The sequence below is a fragment of the Phyllobates terribilis genome, unplaced genomic scaffold, assembly GCF_046119375.1.
Source record: "Phyllobates terribilis strain yellow unplaced genomic scaffold, ASM4611937v1 Scaffold_9__5_contigs__length_417890890, whole genome shotgun sequence".
In the NCBI taxonomy this organism is placed as follows: domain Eukaryota; kingdom Metazoa; phylum Chordata; class Amphibia; order Anura; family Dendrobatidae; genus Phyllobates; species Phyllobates terribilis.
Genome location: NW_027362769.1, coordinates 299,795,164 through 299,801,984, shown reverse-complemented (window position 1 = coordinate 299,801,984; position 6,821 = coordinate 299,795,164). Strand labels below are relative to the sequence as shown.

Below are 6,821 nucleotides of genomic sequence, written 5' to 3'. Positions count from 1 at the left end.
ATCTCACCTTGTGGGGTATCCTTGATCATGAGGAAGGTGAGAGATCAGCCTAAAACTACACGGTGGGAACTTGTTAATGATCTCAAGGCAGCTGGGACCACATTCACCAAGAAAACCATTGGTAACATATTATGCCTTAAAGGTTTAAAATCCTGCAGTGCCCGCAAGGTCCCCCTGCTCAAGAAGGCACATGCGCAGGCCCGTCTGAAGTTTGCCAATGAACATCTGGATGATTCTGTGAATTATTGGAAGAAGGTGCTGTGGTCAGATGAGACAAAAATTGAGCTCTTTGGCATTAACTCAACTTGCCGTGTTTGGAGGAAGAAGAAGGATGAGTACAACCCTAAGAACATCGTCCCAATCGTGAAGCATGGTAGGGGAAACATTGTACTTTGGGAGTGCTTTTCTGCAAAGGGGATATGACGATTTCACCGTACTGAAAAGCGGATGGATGGGGTCATGTATCGCGAGATTTTGGCCAACAACCTCCTTCCCTCAGTAAGAGCATTGCAGATGGGTCATGGCTGGGTCTTCCAGCAAGACAATGACCCAAAACATACAACCAAGGCAACAAAGGAGTGGCTCAAAACGAAGCACAGTAAGGTCATGGAGTGCCTAGCCAGTCTCCAGACCTTAATCCCATAGAAAAGTTATGGAGGGAGTTGAAGCTCCGAGTTGCCAAGCAACAGCCTCAAAATCTTAATGATTTAGTGATGATCTGCAAAGAGGAGTGGACCAAAATTCCTCCCGACATGTGCACAAACCTCATCATCAACTACAAAAAAAGTGTCTCTGCTGTGCTTGCCAACAATGGTTTTGCCACAAAGTATTAAGTGTTGTTTGCCAGAGGGATCAAATACTTATTTCTCACTGCAAAATGAAAAAAAATTATCTAATTTATACAATGTGATTGTCTTGATTTTTTTGGGGGGATATTCTATCTCTCAATGTTAAAATTAACCCACCCTTAAAATTATAGACTGTTCATGTGTTTGTCAGTGGGCAAACTTACAAAAACAGCAAGGGATCAAATACTTATTTCCCCCACTGTATGTGGTGGAAAACTACTGTTTTGGCTCATGGCAAGGTTTGGAAGGTAAGGAGCACGATTTGACTTTTGGAGTGCAAAATTGGCTGGTATAGATGGCTAACGCTGTGTCACTTATGCAGAGCCACTGATGTGCCTAAACACTGGAAAAGTGACCCCATTTTGGAAACGAAACCCCTCAAAGAATTTAAAGGAATTTATCTAGAGGTGTGGTGAGCACCTTGAATCCACTATTGCTTCACGGAATTTTATAATGTTGAGCCGTGAAAATGGAAAAAAAAATGTTTTCCCCCAAAAAATGTTGTTTTAGCCCCAAATTTTTTCATTTTCACAAGGGTAGCAGGAGAAATTGACCTTAATTTAGAAATTACACCCCTCTTGGAACTCATTTATGGGTGTAGTAATAATTTTGACTCCATGGGCGTTCTCCAGAAACAAGCATTAATGGATGTTCAAGAATGAAAATACAAATATGCCATTGAGCTCCCGGCAGTGATTGTGCTGATGTTTCAGCACCTCCTGATTGACTAACCGATCACAGTGATCAGAGAGTGGGTACCACATCTCTAGCTGTCACTGTGTGTTTTCCCACAGTGACACGTAAAGTACATGATGGTATAGCACATCATGATGCGGGAACTGACACCTGCTCATGACGTGCTTATGTGAGATGTGTGTCGGTTCAGCAGAGTGATATGATTGTGTAAATCTGTATCCACACCAGTACTTGTTGAAAAACTGCATATACTGTATATTTTGATGTAAGGTTTTAGCTCTGTGAATGATTTAAAATGCATTGTATTACATGATTATATAAGGAGAATAAGCAGTTAATGTATTGATGATAAGAAGTTCAGTGCACGTTGTTAAGGGGTAGTGACTGCAGGAGAGTGAAGGATGAAGTTTGCCCAGCAACCAATGTAGACAATTGGTGATTGGTCTAGCTCCAGTGTGGGAGAGGCTTAGTTATTGTGCTCAGGGGAATTCCCAGTGGACAGTTGAAAAGTACGAGACAGGAATAAGTGGAGCAGCCATCTTGGGGGTAGTCTGGAATATGTCCTGAACAGAAGGGGATGTGCTGGAAGGAAATTCATCAGAATCTGCTTGTGAGAACACCCCACTGACACCAGAGAAATGGCATATTGGAGCTGAGCTTGCTCATGAGTGTTGGACACCACTGAGAAATGAAGCTACAAACATCAATGGTACCGCTCACCTGTTGAAGGGGCCCCACAGTGAGTAACTGTTCACGCATAATATAACATTTTGGTGCCAAAATACTCAAGGCTAAGATATAGCCTGTAGTTAGTTAGATATATTAACTGCTTCAAACAACGTTTGTTGCTAATACCAGCGTCCAGAATTTTTGGATTTGCTGCCATGGTTTATGCTGGTTTAATAACTAAGAAAATCCCAATCCACTTTGAGGTGCCGACACGGCACACAATGGACTCCGGACCATACTTGAACTCCATTTTGTTACAGGAGAAAGTGTCTGCACAGCATTTTAGTACTGGAAAGTTATTCAACTTCGTACGACAATATTTATGGCTACAGAAAAAACTGTCCGGCACTTCCAAAACAAGAAATAGGTGTGTACAGGTGCTTACTAGAAGCAGCTACCTCCATATATAACTAACAAACAAAGTAGCACTCTGCAACGCTATGTATACGGACATGAAATATATGAAATTTGAATAGCATTACTGCTCTAGAAAATAGACAACACTCATTAGGTACTACATATTACCTGCTGAGTTAAGAAGCGACACACATATTGATTATAAAATATACATTTTATTGTTAATTTTTTTTAAAAAACATAAAAAGGAAAGGATGCTAAAAAAATGCACTGGGGCTCAATCATATATATTGTCTATACAATTCACAACAGACACAATAAATTTATAACCTAGAAATATCAGATCCTTTTGAGATTATTGAAATCATCCTCTAAAGTGATAAAGTGCTAAAGTGTCAAATATACCTCCAAGATTATTATTAATATAAGTAGATATACAGTATATATAGTGCCAAAAACATTTTTTTTATTAAAACACCACAGTATATTATAAATATAAAAATAACCTAAATGAAAATAGTGGTCTTTGTTCTAAAGTGCATAGTGCAAAGAAATATATATATCCAATATCTACATAAAGTTTCCCCTATATCTATAAGGCTACTGCACACATTGGCATCCAATTGAAACATTAATAGTCACTGCTACAGCTATTTCTCTAAGGTGTATAGTGCAGAAAATGTCCAATACCTACATAGGAAGATTTTCACTATATATAAAGCTATTGTATTCAATGGCATCAAACTGCAAGTGACCGAGCGCCACAACAACTTGAGTAAAGGTTATTCTAGGCAATAATAAAAGAAGGTCTGGAATGTTATTTACCTGTAGTCCAAAGTATAAATATACTGTATGTTGGCTCCACAATGCAGCCCCGACGCGCACGTTTCACCCTGCTTGCTTCTTCCGGGGGCCACAGTGAGTAACAGTTCACGCATAATATAACATTTTGGCACCAAAATAGTCAAGGCTAAGATATAGCCTGTAGTTAGTTAGTTAGGTATATTAACTGCTTCAAACAACGTTTGTTGCTAATACCAGCTTCCAGAATTTTTGGATTTGCTGCCATGGTTTTTGCTGGTTTAGTAAATAAGAAAATCCCAATCCACTTTGATGTGCCGACACAGCACACAATGGACTCCGGAACATACTTGAACTCCATTTTGTTACAGGAGAAAGTGTCTGCACAGCATTTTAGTTCTGGACAGTTATTCAACTTCGTACGACTATATTTATGGCTACAGAAAAAACTGACCGGCACTTCCAAAACAAGAAATAGGTGTGTACAGGTGCTTACTAGAAGCAGCTACCTCCATATTTAACTAACAAACAAAGTAGCACTCTGCAACACTAAGTATACGGACATGAAATATATGAAATTTGAATAGCATTACTGCTCTAGAAAATAGAAATAAATGAGAAATCTTAGCGCATAAATTAGCCAATTCATGTGTACCTGGTTGTGACGTTAAGGCGTTTCTCGTCATACCAAAAACCTATCAATGTGAACTCCTCGCTAAGAGACATAAGCCTGCCTGTGTATGGGAAAGCAAGTTCCTGCTGCAATTAAAACCGCCTGTGGCCTAGAGGCGGAGTGGTCAGTCAAAGCTTATACATAGAAACAGAAAAAACTGACCGGCACTTCCAACACAAGAAATAGGTGTGTACAGGTGCTTACAAGGAGCAGCTACCTCCGTATATAACTAACAAACAAAGTAGCCCATTGCAATGCTAAGTATGCGGACATGAAATATATAAAATTTGAATAGCATTACTGCTCTAGAAAATAGAAATAAATGAGAAATCTTAGCACATAAATTGGCCAATTCATTTGTACCTGGTAGCTACGTTAAGGCATTTTTCGTCATACCAGGAACCTACCAATGTGAACTCCTCGCTAAGAGACATAAGCCTGCCTGTGTATGGGAAAGCAAGTTCCTGCTGAAATTAAAACCGCCTGTGGCCTAGAGGCGGAGTGCTCAGTCAAAGCTTATACAGGTGGACAGTTTAGACAGGTACGCCAGCAGGTAAATCTATAAAAAAAATAGTAAATACAGATTGCTTAGGTGCCACGCTGTATAGCACAGCGGTTCCAGCTGTTGACTAATGTTTGCATAATATTTAAATGTTTTTGTATTGTCTGGGTGAAAATATACACTTAACTAAGTAAAATAGTTCTTTTGGGATCAAACTGTGTAAGAGTTGGTTTTCTCGCCTGTGGCTCCGCTGTGTCCTGAAGAACACTCCCGGTACACGACTACAACTTGGCGTAGTCGGCATGACGTGGCGATCATTATGGATGAGAAAACAGCGGGAAGCAGGGTGCCTCAGCCCAGCAACACCAGCCTGACCCTGTGGTATCAGCCCAGGTAGGGTACCTTCCAGCAGGGACCCTGCTCCATCACATGGCCAGGTTCGATGGAAATAACATGGGACTTCAGGATTGGATATAGAGGGTTCGGAGTGCGGTTAAGGTGTGTAATCTGACTCCGGGGTTACAAGCAGAGGTAGCGCCGAATGCTCTAGAGGCGGACGTTGATGGTGCACTCTGAATCTGAGAGGGACACCATAGAGAATATATTTGCCCTGCTGGAAAGGGTCTATAGGACCTGTGTGCAGGTGGCGCAGCTGAGGGGCGAATTCTTTAACCGGCCACACCGTGAGGCGGAAACACTGATGCGATATGAGAACGCCCTTCAGAAAGCAATGCATGAGACCCGGAGGCGCGACCCAACAGGTGTGGGCGCATTTCAGGAGCTGGACCAGCTCCTGAGAGACCAGTTCATTGTTAGGATAGCTAATAAATCCTTACAGGACAAACTGCGAGAGTTGACTCGAGGTAACTCAGCTCTGACATTTGATGACATTTATTTGGCTGCCTTAGAAAGGGAGGAAGAGTGAAATCCTGGGATCAAGAAATCAGTGAGTAGCGCCCAAATTACTGAAGGTCAGGCCGGATCAGGGAAGGCAGCAGCCTTGAGGGAGGCGGTCCAGACGCTGACGACAGCAATGCAAGAACAAATATGAAATCTTCGTTTAGAGGTAGCTCAGATAAGAACTCAATCTTTCCATGTACCGATAGCGGCTCCGCGGTCCCAAGGCTCTATGGTGAGACCAGTCAGGAAGCGAAATTCCGTGGGTCATGTCACATCGGGATAACGACAACCGCTGGGAGCCCCAATGTTGGCGCTGCCTACGATATGGTCATATCACTAGCGATTGCTCAGCACCTATAGATGTTGAGCCACTGTTAAACTCGCGACTGCCGCAGTAGTCAGGCGTCCTGCAGTGGTTCACCGTAAGCCAAGCCCCGCACAAGAAGAACATGATCTTTATGGAAGCAGCCCTGTTATGAAAGTAGAGTTAGAAAGACAGAAGGTACGCTGTTTAGTTGATACAGGGTCGGAATGCACTACTATGCCCCTTGAGTTCTTCGAAAGGCATTTTGGACACATGATGGAGCTGGAAAATGGAAGCGTCATCAGGCTGACCGCGGTTAATAATTGTGAGATGGATGTGCAAGGAATAGTCTGGATGCGAGTCCGGTTGTTCGAACAGGACATTGGCAAGAAGGGGATCGTGCTTGTAGACAATCCGCCTCGGAGAGGATTGTATGTGACGCTGGGCATGAACATATTGAGGGATCTAGACCACCATCCCTATGCCAGAGAAGGTCCTAAATATTGGCAGCGGGCCACCACACAGCGGTCGACTCAGAAGATACTGCAGCAGATGGTGAGAAGCTGTAGCCTACAAAAGAGCCCCATGTGCGATCAGCCTGTCGGACGAGTGAGAGTGTGGTCGAAGACTCTGGTGAAAATTCTGCCACGGCAGGAAACGGATATTGATGCTGCCGGTGGGAACTAGACAACGACTAAGTGGACTGGAGGTTCAGATTGAGCCCGTTACTCAGGAAAAGACATCAGAAGGATCACTGGTAGCTTGGGCCCTTGCCACTGTGAAAGACGGATGTGTGCCTGTACGTTGTATTAATGTTTTAGACAGCGCGTTAACCGTCCCCGGAGGTACCCTGCTGGCCATAGTCTATGTGTCTGATGGAAAAGCCCTGCCTAGAAAAGACTTCACGTTACAGCCAGATAGGAGGTCAGTCTGGACTTATGCCATAGACGTCCAACGAAAGCTAGCTCCATCAGTGGAGTGGAATAGGTGGGTGATAATGAACCTGATGGG

At 43.0% G+C, this 6,821-nt stretch overlaps 1 protein-coding gene across 1 annotated transcript in view; it reads left to right on the top strand.

Moving 5' to 3' along the window:
* The first annotated feature begins 2,041 nt into the window (after positions 1-2,041).
* ARPC1B (actin related protein 2/3 complex subunit 1B) overlaps positions 2,042-6,821 on the top strand; it is a 104,460-nt gene continuing 99,680 nt past the window's right edge. The window contains exon 1 of the mRNA XM_073647894.1: positions 2,042-2,283. The gene's annotated coding sequence lies outside the window, so the exon portion shown is untranslated. The remainder of the gene's footprint in view (positions 2,284-6,821) is intronic.